The following is a 19,787-nucleotide window of genomic DNA, read 5'->3' on the forward strand; positions in this document are numbered from 1 at the left end:
CCAAGGCTTATGCTAGGGGGTTGATTATATCCTATACTGCTACTAAAAGACGTAAAATTATGGAGCAACAAGTTTTATTAGAAAAACGGTTGAGTATATCAGAGAAGGAATATATTAAGAAACCTACAGCAGCTAAACTGAAGGAAATTACTGCTATTCGCTCCACGTTAGACTCCTTGCTAACAAAAAAGGCAGGGGAGAAATTAGGATATGCAAAACAAAGGCTATTTGAACACGGAGACAAACCAGGAAGATACTTAGCCAATTTAACCAAAAGACGTAGGGCTTCTCAAATTATTGAGTCTATTTTGGACGAGTCAGGGACCTGCTACACTAACTCTAAAACAATTAATGACACTTTTAGAAATTTCTATGCCAAATTATATCAGTCAGAACAAGCTAACAATGCTAGGACTCTTATGGAAGCTTTCTTCTCTGAACTTGACCTCCCAACTATTTCACAAGATCAGAAATCTAAATTAAATGCCTCTATCTCAGCGGTTGAACTGCGAGAGGCCATTCAACTTCTTCGATCAGGCAAAGCACCAGGCAGTGACGGTCTTGGTAGCGAGTTCTATAAAGAATTTTGGAATATTTTATTAGAACCTATGATGAATATGTTTAATCATTCTTTTGAATGTGGCGCTCTCCCTCCATCGCTAAGGGAAGCTAATATTTCACTGATTCTCAAAAAAGGGAAAGGCTCTGAGAACTGTGCCTCATATAGGCCGATCTCGCTGCTGAATGCCGATTTAAAGATTCTTTCCAAAGTCTTGGCAAGGCGATTAGAGGGCCTTCTACCAATTATAGTGAAGGAAGACCAAACTGGCTTTATTAAGGGACGCAATTCTTACAACAACATTAGAAGATTGCTAAATATTATCCAGTTATCTGAACAGCAGGGAATAGATGGTCTTGTGATTTCCCTAGATGCCGAAAAGGCTTTCGACCGTATTGAATGGTCTTATTTATTTTTTACACTTGATCGGTTTGGCCTAGGTGATGACTTTGTTAGATGGGTGAAGGTCCTATATACAGAACCATTGGCTGCAGTTCTAACCAATGGACTTAGATCCACAAATTTTGTTGTCCAGAGGGGCAGCAGACAGGGCTGTCCTCTATCACCACTTTTATTTGCAGTGGCTATTGAGCCTTTAGCGGAAGCTATTAGACGAGACCCTATAATGGCTGGACTGGATGTGGGAGAAAAATCTCATAAAATTTCATTATATGCAGACGACGTGTTGTTATTTATGTTGAACCCCTCTGTATCAGTCCCTCGTCTTATCCAGATTATTGATCGGTATGCTGCCTTTTCTGGATACAAAGTTAACTTTTCTAAATCAGAGGTAATGCCTCTAGGTAATTTAAAGCACCCACCAGATAACCCTAATCCTTTCCCATTCAAGTGGTCCTCTACTGGTTTCATATATTTGGGCATATATGTGACACCTAAATTTAATCAGTTGTTTCAAGCTAATTTTAACCCACTATTTGATAAAATAAAACAAGATTTGGAGAGATGGAACGATCTTCCTATATCTTGGCTGGGCCGAATCTCGCTTTTGAAAATGAATATTCTTCCGCGCCTGCTCTATCCAATACAAATGATCCCCATCTTATTCAATCATAAAATAGTGAAAAAACTTAATGGTTGGTTTAGCTCATTTATTTGGAGTAAACGAAGACCACGTATCAGGATATCAGTGTTGCAGTCATCCAGTGCTAGGGGCGGGCTGGACCTCCCCGACATTAAGAGATACCAACTGAGTGCCCACTTAAGATATATTGCTGATTGGATCAAAGATGATGCTTCCTCAATCTGGCTCGATATCGAAAAGTCCCTATCCACCTGTCCTCTAAAAAATCTGCTCTTCATTGATAAACTGAAATGCATCAAAAAACTTTGCAGCAACCCAGTTACAATTAACACTGTTAGAGCATGGAGGATCACACAGCATATGGAGGGCAGATCAGGGTTTACATCAACTTTCACCCCGATTACTGATAACCCTGATTTTCTCCCAGGGACCTTAGACGGGGCCTTTAAATGCTGGACGGCTAAGGGAATCATCTCCCTGGGTGATCTCTTTGTTGGTCCTACTCTCATGACCTTTAATCAGGTTATGGAAAAATACAACATATCAAGAAATGATCTTTTCCGATACTTTCAGATCAGAGATTTTATTGTAAAAGATACATCTTTGCTTGCTGACATGAATGTCACACAGATAGAGAAACAAGTATTTCTCTTTCAGGGCAGGGCTGCTATTAGAACCTTTTATGCCAGTCTGGGAGACTGCTCGAGTATCGGCACTCGGACACTGGGAGAAGTCTGGGAGAGGGAATTGGGTGTTGAGATAACAGAGGAGATGTGGGATGACATTTGGGACAATGCAAAGAAAATAACTGTCTGTAACCGGACAAGAGCTATGCAATTAAAGATTCTACATAGAGCACATGTTGCCCCCAACCATCTCTCCAAATACAGAAAAGATATCTCTCCTGTCTGTCTTAAATGTAAGACAGAAATTGGTGATCTTACTCACTGTTATTGGTCCTGTGTTGAAATACAAAAATACTGGAATGTTATCTTATCTGAAATACAGAAGGTTCTGAAGAGGAAGTTGGATCTCAACCCGGTTTCACTTCTTCTGGGTCTTTCAAATGATCGTGTTACTGACATGTATCAGAAAAAACTATATAATGTCTTGACATTTTGTGCCCGGAAAAATATTCTTATGCACTGGATCACGGATAAGGCCCCCTCACTGTCGGGATGGCACAGGACAATAATGGAATACATACCTCTGGACTTTCTCACTTGTCTTCTGCACTCCAAAACTAATGCCTTTGAAAGAACATGGAAACCATTCCTTGATTATGTTAATGTAAACATTTCTGCTATACTTACGAGGGCATTTGTATAAATAACAGTATTTGTTATTCTTGATTATATATTTCTTTTTTTTTTTTTTTTTTCCTTGTGTAGCTTCCACTGTATTGCATTCTAGGTTGTATAAGATACCTTTCATATTCACCCAGAATAGATTTGCTTGGGTTTTTGAGTTGCTATCCCCAGCTTGTTACTGTTGTTGTTGTTATTGTTATTATGTGGTACTGTTGTTTTGTCTGGCTCTGTCTTTTGTATGTTTGTTTATGAGGAAAATTAATAAACACATTTAAAAAAAAAAAAAAAGATTGCGCATGGCTGATCCTTGTTTGTGTGCAAGTGCCTGAGCCACTTCAGCTATGTTAGAATGCTTTTGCTTGAGGTGTCTCGTAATTTTCACAAAAGGCTTCTCGCAGTAGAGGCAGTAATTCTTATTGTCATATATTCGCTGATGTGCAGTGTTGTAGGACATTTTCACTTTGATTGAAACTTCTTGTTGAGGGTTACCACCATGGGCTATCTGATCCATTGCCTTTGGGGTTTTTGAAAGTGAATTTTCTTGGAATAGTGCATCAGAACATGTCAGACATGATGCATAAAGCTATTGTTGTGGATTGGGCACTTTCTTACCCATGTCTCAGGAAGTCTAAACTAGACATAATTTGCGTAGGGTAAGGGGACGGGGAGAAAGTTTGTTTAGGAGCCAGAATAGGAGCTGTAATGAGGGGGATGGGAGTATTGGAGTTGTTAGTGGTTGGGGGTAGAAAACAGATGAGTCAAAGGGCTGATGGGCAGGGGCCATCTTCATTTTTTTTAAAAGAACATATTAACCTTGGGAGGCCATTTCTAACAGTAAGATGTGGCAAACATTGGTTTCTATTTATTTATTAAAGCCCTTAACGGCAACTTACATGTGTTGCTAGTAACTGGGTAATGCTTAAAGTTCTAAATGTAAACACAAAATTTTGGAAAACTGCTTTTTGTGTGTGCTGCACACACTTGGAACATTTTACAACACAAACTAAAACCTATAGTAACCCAATTGTACTTAAAGGTCAGCCCTCGGGTTGTAAAGGTTGAGAAACTCTGCGGTACAGGTTACAGGTAGGGGCGGGGGAGGGGGAGGGGTAAAGTCGTCAGGTTGGAGAGGGTTTGTTTGAGAGCCAGAGGAAGTGTGAAAATGAGTCTCACTGGGGAATGGGGGCTGTAATGAAGGGGAGGGGCCATTGGAGTTGTTAGTGGTTGGGGGCAGAAAACAGATGAGTCAAGGGGCTGATGGGCATCTTGTCATTTTTTTTTTAAAGAACATATTAATCAACACTAACTGACACCACTATCTATTTGTCAGTGAATCCATATTCTATTCATAATTTGCCCTGTCATAAAAATCCAACACCTGCAAACACAATTCTAATAATTATAAACAATAGACATAACATAGACATAACTGCAGCAATCTATCGCCATATTCTGACAGAAACTTGTCTTAAACAGAGCATACATATTTCTGAAGTTTCTTTACATAACTATTACTTGTACAGAACAGAAAGAGTCGGAAGAGGAGGTGGTGTGGCTATATACATTAACAATCAACTCAAATCATTCCTCTCAAGAAAGTCTGGGTTTAAGCCCACACCAATCTGGTTTTAGAACTAAACATAGTACTGTCTTTGCTAACACTTTGGTTATAAATGCTACCGCATCTGCTGCTGACAAAGGGAAATATTGTGCTGCCCTGTTTGTCAGTTTGACAAAAGCATTTGATAACATTGATCATGCTATGCTCCTAGAGAGGCTATGTGATATTGCTTTTGATTATAAGTCCTAAAGATTTTTCGGGATGATCTGTCTCATAGACAGCAAAGTGTAACTTTAGGAAATGATTGTTCTGTATTTTTAACACTGTCAAAGGGGGTTCCACAAGGTTAAAGATTGGGCCCTGGCTTGTACTGCTTTGCTAATACTGTACATTCAGCCACTGAAGGCCTACAACAAGCTTTTGACAAATTGCACAATGCCTATTTTTATTTGAAACTAAAAATGTTACAGCTAAAAAATGCAAACAAGATATATGCTGTTTTCTAGAGGCAGAGATATTGTGGACAATGGCTTGCATATTAAAAAAAAAATAAACAAAAAAGCCTTCCTGTCTGTTTTGAATAATAGTGACATAGACATACCTAACTAGATTCAGTATCACTCTGCCCTAAGATATACCACCAGTGACACTTATTTTACTCTCAAATGAACAAATGAACAAACATCTTGAATGAAAACCTTGGGAGGCCATTTCTAACAGTAAGACGTGGCAAACACTGGTTTCTATTTATTTATTAAAGCCCTTAATGGCAACTTACATGTGTTGCTAGTAATTGTGTAATGCTTGAAGTTCTAAATGTAAACACTCAGTTTTGGGAAAACTGCTTTTCGTGTCCATGCTGCACACACTTGGAACATTTTACAACACAAACTAAAACCTATAGTAACACAATTGTACTTAAAGGTCAACTTAAAGGCGATGGGTTATGTCTGAGGAAAGAAAGCAGCCCTCAGGTTGTAAAGGTTCACAAACCCTGCCGTACAGGTTACAGGTAGGGGCGGGGGAGGGCTGAAGTCGTCAGGTTGGAGAGGGTTTGTCTGAGAGCCAGAGGAAGTGTGAAAATGAGTCTCACTGGAGAATGGGGGCTGTAACGAGGGGGAGGGGAGCATTGGAATTGTTAGTGGTTGGGGGCAGAAATTTGAAACTAAAAATTATGTACCTAAAAAAGTGCAAACAAGATATATGCTGTTTTCTAGAGGCAGAGATATTGTGAACAATGGCTTGCATATGAAAAAAATAAAACAAACAAACAAACAAAAAAGCCTTCCTGTTTGATTTGAATAATAGTGACATAGACATACAGTGGTGGAAAAAAGTTTTCGGACACCCTTAAAATTTTACACAATCTCAAATATTATCATGAAATATTTGTGGAAAAATCTTTTTGGTGTTTCAAAAGGTGTGGCTGCATTAGACAGATACAAACAAATACAAATTATATTTTTTTTGTTTATTGTTTACAAGGAAAACTAACAAAACTAAATTCTTGACAAATTCTTCTGACCACAGAATCTTCTTCCAGTTCCTGGCTGTCCAGTTCTTGTGTGCCTGGGCCCGACGACGCCGGGCTAGCCTCTGTCTCTCATTGATCAGGGGCTTCTTGATAGCCTTGTAGGACCTTAAGCCATGATCTAAAAGTCGGCCACGTACAGTGCGGGTGGAACACTGGACACCAGTTTGGTTTGACCACTGCTGCTGAAGCTCCTGTGATGTCATTGGGCGGTTTTGCCTGCACATGCGGATCAGGATGCGGTCATTTCTTGCTGAAGAAACCCCGGACGCCCAGATGTTTGTTTGTCTTCCAAGCTGTTGGTTCATCTGTATTTCTGCAGAGTGGATCCAACTGCTGAAGGACTGCATCTGCACTTCCTGGCTATCTGGCGGCAGCTGTGCCCTTCCTGGCTGAGAATCTTTATCTTCAGGCGTGTTTCCTGCGTTAGGTTCCTTGTTTTAGCCATTTTTGTGTCTGGAGAACTTTCAAATGTGCTGGCTTTATATAGACACGAAGCTTGGCAACAAAAATTGTGTCTTTTAATAAAAAGAACGACCTTCATCACTGGTACCAAAATGACCCAATACTCAAAATTTCTTATGTATTTTTATGGAACCAATCAATTTGAAGTTTTTAATGGCTTTTTTATGTATTTAGTATTTTGGCTGTGACTGCACTAAAAGAAATTGCACTTGAAGACCTAAGAGTGATTCTTAATGCAATATTTGACAGATGCATGGGGTGTCTGAAAACTTTTTTCCACCACAGTACCTAACTAGATTTAGTATCACTCTGCCCTAAGATATAACACTGGTGGCAGTTATTTTACTCTCAAATGAACAAATGAACAAACATCTTGAATGAAAAGCTTGGGAGGCCATTTCTAACAATATGCCAAACATTGGTTTCTATTTATTTATTAAACGTCTTAATGGCAACTTACATGTTTTACTATTTATTGGCTAATTTTCCAAGTTCCAAATGTAAACAAAATTTTGTAAAATTGCTTTTAGTTTCTGTGCTGCACACACATTTTACAACACAAACTAAAACCTATAGTAACGCAATTGTACCTACAGGTTCATTTAGATAGATAGATAGATAGATAGATAGATAGATAGATCTTTATTATTGTCCCGAGAAGGCAATTGGTATTGCAGCAAGTCATAAAGACAAAACAAAAGACAGGTCATAAGAACAAACGACATAATACATAATACAAGCGGTTATGAAGGTGATAGGGCACTGAATGTAGCAGCTGCAAACAGGCGAACAGACCCTCAACTGTAACAGCGCCTTGTCAACAAATGAAAATACTGAGGGAACAATAACTAATAAATATATAAACAAATAAATTAAGTAATTTTTTTTCTCCAGTAGGATAAAAAAAAATACACCACTAAAAACATCACAATCAGTAAAATTTCACTTCACGGGTTCACAGAAGAGCACTGCCACTGTAAAACAGCATAAAAAAGCAACATCACTACCATGAGCCCAGCTGCCTACCTATCACTTCCCCTGGCCTGAGTTAAGGAGATAGATAGCACTGGGGACAAATGAGTACTTATACACTATATTACCAAAAGTATTCGCTCACCCATTCAAATGATCAGAATCAGGTGTCCTAATCACTTGGCCTGGCCACAGGTGTATAAAATCAAGCACTCAGGCATGCAGACTGTGAAACAAGACATTTGTGAAAGAATGGGCCGCTCTCAGGAGCTCAGTGAATTCCAGCGTGGAACTGTCATAGGATGCCACCTGTGCAACAAATCCAGTCGTGAAATTTCCTCGCTCCTAAATATTCCACAGTCAACTGTCAGCTCTATTATAACAAAATGGAAGCGTTTGGGAACAACATCAACTCAGCCACGAAGTGGTAGGCCACGTAAAGTGACGGAGAGGGGTCAGCGGATGCTGAAGCGCATAGTGCAAAGAGGTCGCCGACTTTCTGCACAGTCAATTGCTACAGAGCTACAAACTTCATGTGACCTTCAGATTAGCCCAAGTACAGTACGCAGAGAGCTTCATGGAATGGGTTTCCATGGCCGAGCAGCTGCAGCCAAGCCACACATCACCAAGTGCAATGCAAAGCGTCGGATGCAATGGTGTAAAGCACGCCGCCACTGGCCTCTAGAGCAGTGGAGACGCGTTCTCTGGAGTGATGAATCACGCTTTTCCATCTGGCAATCTGATGGACGAGTCTGGGTTTGGAGGTTGCCAGGAGAACGGTACATTTCAGACTGCATTGTGCCGACTGTGAAATTTGGTGGAGGAGGAATTATGGTGTGGGGTTGTTTTTCAGGAGCTGGGCTTGGCCCCTTAGTTCCAGTGAAAGGAACTTTGAATGCTTCAGGATACCAAAACATTTTGGACAATTCCATGCTCCCAACCTTGTGGGAACAGTTTGGAGCGGGCCCCTTCCTCTTCCAACATGACTGTGCACCAGTGCACAAAGCAAGGTCCATAAAGACATGGATGACAGAGTCTGGTGTGGATGAACTTGACTGGCCTGCACAGAGTCCTGACCTGAACCCGATAGAACACCTTTGGGATGAATTAGAGCGGAGACTGAGAGCCAGGCCTTCTCGACCAACATCAGTGTGTGACCTCACCAATGCGCTTTTGGAAGAATGGTCAAAAATTCCTATAAACACTCTCCTCAACCTTGTGGACAGTCTTCCCAGAAGAGTTGAAGCTGTAATAGCTGCAAAAGGTGGACCGACATCATATTGAACTCTATGGGTTAGGAATGGGATGGCACTTCATAGTATGAGTAAAGGCAGGTGAGCGAATACTTTTGGTAATATAGTGTATCTGTTGCTCCTCGCTGAGGGAAACCTTAAATGTGAACCAGAAGGCAGTAACTGAAACTCAGAATGGAGGGGGTGTGTACTATGGTGTTAGCTTTTTTCAAAATGTGTCTGTCGTACAGGTCGGATCAGCTGCTTTGTGGAGCACCTATGATTTTGCCACTGGCTTTCACGATTTTGGAAAGTGCAGTTTTGTCATCAGCACTAAGATTGCCATACCAGCAGATCATAGAGAATGTCATGATAGACTTGATATAGAATTTATAAAATATACGCATCAGAGTGTTACAATTGGCCTTATAGTTCAATGTTTCTTGCATTATCCAATGTATTACATAGTTCAGGACAGCTTGACTGCTAAGCAGAGGAAAGACAAAGCAAAAGCTAGATGTACTTTCTCTATCTTGTTAGTTAGGTCTGTTGCATTAGATACACGCCCAGTCAACATTCACACACATAGCATCACACATTCCAGAAACAAGGCATGGACAGTGGTTGGCCTGTCCATGTCCGGGTAACTGGCCAGTTATTCTCGGTTGCGTTTAAGTCCAACCTATGTACGGGGCAGGCCCAAGCCCAAGAACATAAATGTGTATCATTTCCTGATATCGGGGCTCATTCTGACTGAGATCCTGTGGGAGCTCTGTCACACTGAGACCAGCGCTGCCTTGCTTTATATGTGACCATAATAAATATTGCATCAGAAAATTGAAGACTGACTCCGGTCTGTTCTTGGGCTTTCAACAAAAGAATCGGGAGCTAACAAGAGTCTTATCTACATTGAATTTTGCCATCTTGCGGAGGCAGTAGAGACATTGCTGGCCTTTTTTGCAAATAATTTCTGCGTTCAAATTAAATTTCAGCTTGTTATCAATCACACTGTCCAACTATTTGTAGGTTTCCACTATTTCCACTGCCACAAATGTTGTTCGTCAGTCAACAGCTACATTCAGTGTGTAAAACCCCCCAAAAACATTAAACAATATCACTGATCTTTACTTTTATGTCCCCTTGGATTGTCCCCACCTCCTCAATATTTCAAGCTCTAAAAGCCCTTAAGTTTCAATTTACTTTTTAGTAGTTTAAGTATTAGTTTTATTTATTTACTTTTTATTATACTGCAATATAGGGGTATTTGTCAGGGGCAAGATTGAGGAAGTTTAGAATAGGTATTACAGTACAAATAACACTTTGTGAAGGCAACTGCCTCACAGTCATGTTGACATCCTAGTCTCAATAAACACAAATACCAATTCCTCCTCATGGTTTTTGTGTGGACAAATTTGACCAAATTGGCAAAATATAGAACTAAAGACATTTTGTTTTTTTCTTTTTTGGTTTGTTCATTCAGATTATTTTGTAAGCACACAATATTATTTCAGTTTTCTTAATTTAAAGGTAGTTTTTTACTTTTATTTAACTAAAATGTTCATATATATATATATATATATATATATATATATATATATATATATATAGTACAGGCCAAAAGTTTGGACACACCTTCTCATTCAATGCGTTTTCTTTATTTTCATGACTATTTACATCGTAGATTCTCACTGAAGGCATCAAAACTATGAATGAACACATGTGGAGTTACGTACTTAACAAAAAAAGGTGAAATAACTGAAAACATGTTTTATATTCTAGGTTCTTCAAAATAGCCACCCTTTGCTCTGATTACTGCTTTGCACACTCTTGGCATTCTCTCGATGAGCTTCAAGAGGTAGTCACCTGAAATGGTTTTCACTTCACAGGTGTGCCTTATCAGGGTTAATTAGTGGAATTTCTTGCTTTATCAATGGGGTTGGGACCATCAGTTGTGTTGTGCAGAAGTCAGGTTACTACAAAGCTGACAGCCCTATTGGACAACTGTTAAAATTCATATTATGGCAAGAACCAATCAGCTAACTAAAGAAAAACGAGTGGCCATCATTACTTTAAGAAATGAAGGTCAGTCAGTCCGGAAAATTGCAAAAACTTTAAATGTGTCCCCAAGTGGAGTCACAAAAACCATCAAGCGCTACAACAAAACTGGCACACATGAGGACCGACCCAGGAAAGGAAGACCAAGAGTCACCTCTGCTTCTGAGGACAAGTTCATCCGAGTCACCAGCCTCAGAAATCGCAAGTTAACAGCAAATAGCTGCTAGGAAACCACTGCTAAGGAGAGGCAACAAGCAGAAGGGATTTGTTTGGGCCAAGAAACACAAGGAATGGACATTAGACCAGTGGAAATCTGTGCTTTGGTCTGATGAGTCCAAATTTGAGATCTTTGGTTCCAACCGCTGTGTCTTTGTGAGACGCAGAAAAGGTGAACGGATGGATTCCACATGCCTGGTTCCCACTGTGAAGCATGGAGGACGAGGTGTGATGGTGTGGGGGTGTTTTGCTGGTGACACTGTTGGGGATTTATTCAAAATTGAAGGCACACTGAACCAGCATGGCTACCACAGCATCCTGCAGCGACATGCCATCCCATCCGGTTGGCGTTTAGTTGGACGATCATTTATTTTTCAACAGGACAATGACCCCAAACACACCTCCAGGCTGTGTAAGGGCTATTTGACCAAGAAGGAGAGTGATGGAGTGCTGCAGCAGATGACCTGGCCTCCACAGTCACCGGACCTGAACCCAATCGAGATGGTTTGGGGTGAGCTGGACCGCAGAGTGAAGGCAAAGGGGCCAACAAGTGCTAAACACCTCTGGGAACCCCTTCAAGACTGTTGGAAAACCATTTCAGGTGACTACCTCTTGAAGCTCATCGAGAGAATGCCAAGAGTGTGCAAAGCAGTAATCAGAGCAAAGGGTGGCTATTTTGAAGAAACTAGAATATAAAACATGTTTTCAGTTATTTCACCTTTTTTTGTTAAGTACATAACTCCACGTGTTCATTCATAGTTTTGATGCCTTCAGTGAGAATCGATAGATAGATATTTTTTAAAAATCCAAACATTAAAAATAAGACTGAGGCTCAAAATAAGTGTGGGTATGGTCCCTTATAGCCTAGTACTTTAGTCTAGTAGTCAGTAAGGGTTACTGACATGTTTTGATAATATAATATTGACAACTGTTAACAACTGTTAACCCACTAATCTTGCTTCTCTTAGCGGTGTTGCAGTGTTTATGTATTCTGTGTCTGTATTAGGTAGTAAGTTAAAGGGCCAAACAGTTTATTTCCCTAACAGGCAGGCATGACAATATTAGTTTAATGTTTATGGTTTGAAAATGTATCAGTACTGAATACTTAACTGTTGTTAAACACTACTGAATTTATTACACTAAAATGTTTGACTTTGAATTAGCAGATAATGTAATATCATGCATACTCAGATTTTATAACAGATGTAGCACTTGCTTAGAGTTTTAATCTGAGGAGCTGATAGAAATGAAAATATTGGAGCTCTGTGTTACTGATACTGATACTCTGTGATACTAAAGGCTCTGGCAAAATCTTTAAAATCCTCTATTACCTTTCTGTTCAACTTTGTGACAGCTTACTGCCAATGATCACATCTTTTTCTGTCCTAATCACATACATGCAGGAGTGTGAGCGTCGCTCCATACCATCCAACAGGGCACCTGTGTCATTTTGTTCAGGCAAAGAGGGGACTCAGTAATTATTTACTGGGAATTTACTGGAAGTTGGAAATCCTGAGTTCTGACTTAAAACCAAATGTTCAATGTTTTAGTGTGCTTCTCTTAGCAGTGTTGCAGTGTTTATGTATTCGGTGTCTGTATTAGGTAGTAAGCTAAAGGGCCAAACAGTTTATTTCCCTAACAGGCAGGCATGACAATATCAGTTTAATGTTTATGGTTTGAAAATGTATCAGTACTGAATACTTAACTGTTGTTAAAAACTACTGAATTTATTACACTAAAATGTTTGACTTTGACTTTTTCTTTTTTAATCATATGCAAAAACAGATTTACTTGTATTTCTATTTGCAAACAATGGCATATCCTCTAAAAGCTCTGTGGCAAAATATTTATCACCCTCTATAGAGCAGGGAAAACTATCTTTAGAAAACCAAAAACATATCAAACAGTAACAATGCTGTTTTTTGTTCAACTTTGTGACAGCTTACTGCCAATGATAATATCTTTTTCTGTCCTAATTACATACATGCAGGAGTGTGAGCGTCGCTCCATACCATCTAACAGGGCACCTGTGTCATTTTGTTCAGGCAAAGAGGGGACTCAGTAATTATTTACAGTTTATCACAAAGTTTAAAACAAAGAACTACTGTATAATGGTGAAAATCAAAGTGTTTAAAAGTGCATAGTAAAATTATCATGACCAAGAGGATGAGAAAAGTTGCCTTACCTTAAGACTACTGCAATTTAAGGAACTTCTCCATGCTTTTTACTACTAGGAAGTTGGAAATCCTGAGTTAAACACTACTGAATTTATTACACTAAAATGTTTGACTTTGAATTAGCAGATAATGTAATATCACGCATACTCTGATTTTATAACAGATGTAGCACTTGCTTAGAGTTTTAATCTGAGGAGCTGATAGAAATGAAAATATTGGAGCTCTGTGTTACTGATACTGATACTCTGTGATACTAAGGGCTCTGGCAAAATCTTTAAAATCCTCTATTACCTTTCTGTTCAACTTTGTGACAGCTTACTGCCAATGATAATATCTTTTTCTGTCCTAATCACATACATGCAGGAGTGTGAGCGTCGCTCCATACCATCCAACAGGGCACCTGTGTCATTTTGTTCAGGCAAAGAGGGGACTCAGTAATTAGTTACTGGGAATTTACTGGAAGTTGGAAATCCTGAGTTCTGACTTAAACCCAATCACAGTTTTCTCAAGTTGAGAAAACTGTGATTATCATATGCAAAAACAGATTTACCTGTATTTCTATTTTCAAACAATGGCATATCCTCTAAACGCTCTGTGGCAAAATAGTGTTTATGTATTGTGTGTCTCTATTAGGTAGTAAGTTAAAGGGCCAAACAGTTTATTTCCCTAACAGGCAACCCTTCTCATTCCATGTAAAATTGTTGTTCTCTGTCAAACCCTTAATATCGATATCCAAATTAGGTACTAAAGGATTTTAGTTTCTTTATACTTACATACTGTAAGTCATGATAGGTGGTTTTCACAATACATCCCACATTTCAGAAAAGCAACAATGACAACATTACTGGTGCAACTTTGCTGAAAAATAACACCACAGATTGGATTATGTTTAGTTTAGATTATTTTGTCTTAAGAATTACCCATGTTACTTATTTATTTTTTCCTAACTCATGTTGGAGTGTGGCTGTCGCTCCATGCTATCCAAGAGGGAACTCCTGTCAGTGTTTCCCAGCCAACAGGGGACCTCTGTCATTCCAAACAGTAGAAGTACCTTTTTTTTCTGTAATGTGCCTCAAAAAACATAACACATCATATTTGAACAACAATTATCTAGTTAAGATTGTAATTTTACTTATTCATTTTGCTTATTTTTTCTTTTCATCCATGCTGGAGTGTGAAGGTCGCTGCATGCTATCTAAGAGGGGACTCCTGTCAGTATTTACCAGCCAACAGGGAACTTCTGTCATCACAGTTTTAGAAGTCTAGTCAAAGTCTGATAATAAATTGTTTTTTTAGCCGTTAGTCAAAAATGAAATCATTTAAATTTTAATTTAATTTCATTCTGGTTGTTTTTCTTTCTTTCTTTCTTTCTTTCTTTCTTTCTTTCTTTCTTTCTTTCTTTTTCTTTCTTTCTTTCTTTTTAAGTACTTATTACTCCCTTGCTCCCTTGCTGGTTATTTTTGTTAGATTTTTCTCACAGAGAAATGTTTAAATAATGATAACATTTAAGTTAAATCACCCATTCTTGAAAGAAACCAAGAAAGTCTTTGTGGTAAACGAGCTCTCATTAGGAGTGTGAATGGGTACAGACAGCTCCACTGCCTTATATGGAGGTCCCCTGTTAGATAGGTACACCTCACTCAAGGATCCAGGTCCCCTCTTGGCAATTTCTTTAAAAAAAAATTAAAAGTCACATTTGAAGTAACATTATGGTAAAAGACCTTAAAAGAAAATTTTCTATTCTATTTTTGTTTTATTAAAATGACCAGAAATAGAGGTCCCCTCTTGGTCAGTCTGGGCTGATAGTCCCCTGTTGGTAAGATAAACGTGTATGTGTGTGTGTGTGTGTGTGTGTGTGTGTCTGTCTGACCGTGCCTTCTATACTTTGGCTGGATTTCTAATGGCAAAAGTAGGCATGAGGCGCAGTGTGTCACCAAGTGTGTGTGTGTGTGTGTGTGTGTGTGTGTGTATGTGTGTGGTTCAGTTATGTGTGTCTTTTCAATGTGTGACAGAGCGTAAAAGAGAAACACTGCTGCAGTGTGACACTGACTGCCAGTATAGTACCATTAGCACCAATTGCGTGAAAACTTAGGCACATTTGTGTGTGTGTGTGTGTGTGTGTGTGTGTGTCTGTTGGTGTGTGCGAGTGTGTAAAGTGCCAGTATGTGTCCTGCTGTGCAGAAACTGGGCACCATCGAGAGATACTAAAGTCCTTTCAAAGATTTCCTGCTGAGACAGAAATTACTGCCCACAAACACACACACACACACACACACACACACACACACACACACAGGTGCCCTTTAAGTCACAAAACAATGCTATCAGGAGCCAACTTGTTAGCCACTCACTTCAAGGTGAGAGGGTTATATGTACATTCATGGGTGTGTGAGCGTGTCCTTAGAGATGTGGTGCATTGTGATTGTGTGTATGTATGCAAATGAGAGAGGGAGAGAGAGAGAGAGAGAGAGAGAGAGAGAGAGAGAGAGAGAGAGAGAGAGAGAGTTGAGCAGTGATTTAAAACTGGAAACTAGTTCTTGAGAAGAACTACATGCTCTGTCTCCCTAATGAGTGCTGATTGGTAATTAAAACCAAGAGGCAATAAAAGCAAAGTCGTGTTGGTGGTGCATTTACACTCTCTTTCTTTCCTGCTCTCTTTTCTTTCTCTCTGTTTATCTCCCTCACACAGTTCTTCCCTCCCTCCCACACTCTCCATTTGGGATGACAAACTGCATTTGTATGTGTGTTTGAACCACAGGACCTGAATGGAGTACAACCATCTTTCCCAGCAAGGCCCAAAGAAGCGGGAAGATGCCTAGCCTTGAGGCCAAAGTTAACTAACACTCTTCTTTCCCATTCAAATCAACACAGTTGGAATTGCAGCCATTGCTATGTGTATTGTTGCCATGGTGCTGGGTTAGTTCTCTTATGAACCGACTTGAGGCCATTCACGACTCGCTGATGGGAGAGGTTTTGCAGCAGGGCCCAAAGAAGCAGGAAGATGTCTGGCCCTTCAAACTGGTGTCCACTATCTGTCTAAAACTAACACTTTTCTTCTCCACTAAAGTTCAGCTAAACTACGACAGTGTTGCATTTAAGGAGTCATATTAAATAAAAGGTAGATGTGATGATGCTGACCAGGTAGGTTTACTGGGATGCAGAGATTCAGATGTTCACAATTCTTTTAGTAATATCTGCATTCAGGCTGTAGCACAGCTAAGGTTCATTGGAGATTTTCATCCATCATTTCTGTTGCTGTTGTTGCCAAATCTGATTTATGGTGGTATTTTAACATCATGTCACTGAGTTGGAACACCTAGTTGTCTTTGAACACAACATTACAAAGACAAGGGGGATACTTCTGTTATTTGGACATACTGTAGTTTAGATGTAAAAATTCTGCCGTCATCCAGAAAATGGTACTTTGCATGCACCTTTAGTAAAAAAAAAATCTTAGTATCCTTAACCCAAACATACATAACTTCAGCCTGTTTAGTTCTGACTATCACTGTGGGTTTTTTTTTTTGGTTTTTTTTTAATAATGTGTTTGTCACTGTAATGGGGAAACTATTTCTACAACTGTGATTTCTGTCATGTGACCTCATCATGTGACTCAGTAACATGCCATTTGAATTGTTGGGTGTGATTTCTTGCACTGAAGATCAATGTCTCCTAGGAATCGAAACATTTGCGCTGCATCTGAGCACGCTTCACTTTTTCATAAAACATGAAAATCAGTCCATAAGCTTGCCATAGTGGAGGTCAGCGGAGGATTCGAAATCCCTTGTAGCCAAACATTTTATTGAAACCAGCCTCACTATCCCTGGTGTAGCTATAGGTGTAGAGGAAGAGGGGGTGACATCAATAAGAAAAGACAAGTAATTTTGTGTTGTGAGTGAACAGCTTAATCAGGAGATTTATGTTGGTGTTCTTTCATGGTCTGTGGAGCCGACGTTATTTCTTCATTTGGATGAATTGTGTGTATTACATAATTGGTTGTAAACACACTGACTGATAACAGAAACCTGTTGGTGATTAATCATCTTGGATCACTTTATATACCACCTGGATCTCCAGATTTTTCTGTTTGGCTTTGAGAATATCAGGACATGGCTGAAACATGCCCACCAGGAAGTCATTATGAAAAGAATGGTTACATTCCCCGCTCTGTCTTTCTATATTTTGGATACAAATGCAGCTTTTGTGCTGCTTTTGACTGAAAACTGTTCATTTGATCATTGATTTTTTGTGCTGAGCCAGGTTGGCTAGCTAACGCTGCTTTGTAAACACATCTGAGCTAGAGCTGCTTTCTGAAAACAACCTGTTGGCTAGTTAGTTGGTGAGCAAAGCTAAAAATCTATCAGTTTGTTGGCCTGTTCCAAGATTAAACGAGCAAGACACCTCAGTTTTCTTCTGCTGCAAAATTGTCTTCAAAACATGCGGATCCAGGATTTTTATTATCTAAATCAACTCTCATCTACCAAAGTAGAGTGAACACTGTGGAACTGTAGGTGTTCACCTCCATTTCCTCAGACAGAAAATTTTAATTTCTGTTCACTGCCTTTATTGGACTATGGACTGTATCAGAGCAGCCATTTTGACATGAAATTGCAGGGTAAACACAGGTGTTGATTTTAATTTTGGTTCTGTTCCATTTAGGTTTAACAAACCTTGCCAGTGAACCTGCAAGCACAATAACACAACACTGGCGCTGTTAGTCCTGAATGGAACAGAATGTTAATTAACGGTATTAATAACACCAGCGTTTACACTTACTGTTACTGTGGAAAGAGTCTGTAATACCTCTTTCTAACAAATATCTAGGTTCAAGTTTGCTAATTGCTTGATGGTGTAGTAACATTTTTATATCAACTTTTTTTAAGGTTTTTTTTTTTTTCTTCTTCTAAGGTTAGAAATATAACCCTAACCCTAACTCTCAGGAGCAGCTCGGACAGCTGCCGTCTGATCTGAGCTCACCAGGCAACCAATGAGATAATTTGTCCTGCCCTGGTGGTGAGCAACGCAGCTGGTGTGCCATTCCAAATGAAATCAACTCCTGTCCAACTCACCTCAAGAGGTTGGCCTGTTAACCCTTTCAAACACAAAATCAACACTGCTTCAACCCAGGCTCAGCCCTCAGTGTGAGAGGGGTGGGAGTATCACAAGTCAGATGTAATGCTGACCACAAACCTTTGCCCAAATATGGAATTTCGGGTCCAACAAATTTTCCCCATGATGAAAATCCATGTTTACATCGTCATCCTAGTCACAGTCTGTGATTTAAGTTGGTGTTGCAAACTTGGATGTTTTTATCTGCATGTTTCTTTCTTTCACGCAACCGGATTTTATTGAATTCTGCTGCCACTGTCCAACCACATGAATTAGTTTGCCGACAAAAAGCAAGCTACACTGCATATTATACACACATGGCTGTACTGTTACTGGTTTTCTCCCGATATATATATATGACTAGAATCATTTTAGCTTGCTGCTGAGTCTTACCTAGTCAACTATCTACCATGTGTGTGTCTTTGTCTGATCCGTTGTCTTTGTTTAAGGATGAAAAAACTATTAAGGAGAGGAGAGGCACTACATCTCCATCCATGCGCAATGGGTCATCGTGGACAGCTAACCATTTAGCTGTTTGCACTTTTTTTTTTTTTTTATCTTGAATTCTCATAAAGGTCTCAAAATGTCTCAAAAACGTACATTTCATCAGTTCCTTTGCTGGATCTTGATCATTGATATTAGCCTGTAGTTTAGAGTACAGTGGCATAATTATGGAAATTGCTCGGATGTAATTTGAATACAGCTCTCGTGGTTCCATTGAGATAATACACTCTAAAAATGTAATTCTTTCATCACTGTAGATAAAAGTAGACTGCATGTGCTATTGGTGCATCTTTTATTCTTTGATTTTACTTTTGAAGTCAGTGAAGAAAATGGACAGAAGCTACAGAAGAATACATCCCCTGTGGCCTGCAAGAACAAGTTAACGTGACGTGCACTAACAACGTTTGAGGCGATGTGACTTGTTAATAGGGAGTGACAACTGGGACCAGACGTGTAAACTTAACTGTTTGAGCGTGTCTATTTGTTAGGCACTAAAAAAAACACGTGGCCCGGAGATTAAGTTTTCTCAAAGGTTCCTTCAAATCTGAAATGCCGAGACAGAACAAAATTAAGCACCACTTAACCACATACAAAGCATCTATTTCCCTGTTGTCATTTGATTTTCTGTCCCATACATTCAATATATTAACGTAAACAGTAATTTAGTAGCCTGTGGAAGAGTCTTCACTTCCAGTTTCTTTGAGAATTGGATGTCAGAATGAATTCCACTCATTACCATATGAAGAAAACTCCTCTCTGAAGTGAATTAGGTGCAAATTGACACCAACCTTTATATCAATGTAAATTTTATCTACAGGGATATGCTTTGCTTCAATGTGCCCTTCTCCCTCGCACTCATTCTCACTTCCTGCCTCTCCTGCTTGCCCTTCTCTTATCCTCTGCTTCCTCCGCAGAATGGCAAATGGAAGATTTTTTTTTTTGGATTTCCAATTTTTTTACCTCCCTGCCCTCAAAAGCCATTGACAGACAAAAAGTAAAGCTAGCGCCATGATAATGATTCTGTCATATGGGGCCACGGCTGGCTTGTCTAGTC

Source organism: Myripristis murdjan, chromosome 10, assembly GCF_902150065.1.
Source record: "Myripristis murdjan chromosome 10, fMyrMur1.1, whole genome shotgun sequence".
In the NCBI taxonomy this organism is placed as follows: Eukaryota; Metazoa; Chordata; class Actinopteri; order Holocentriformes; family Holocentridae; genus Myripristis; species Myripristis murdjan.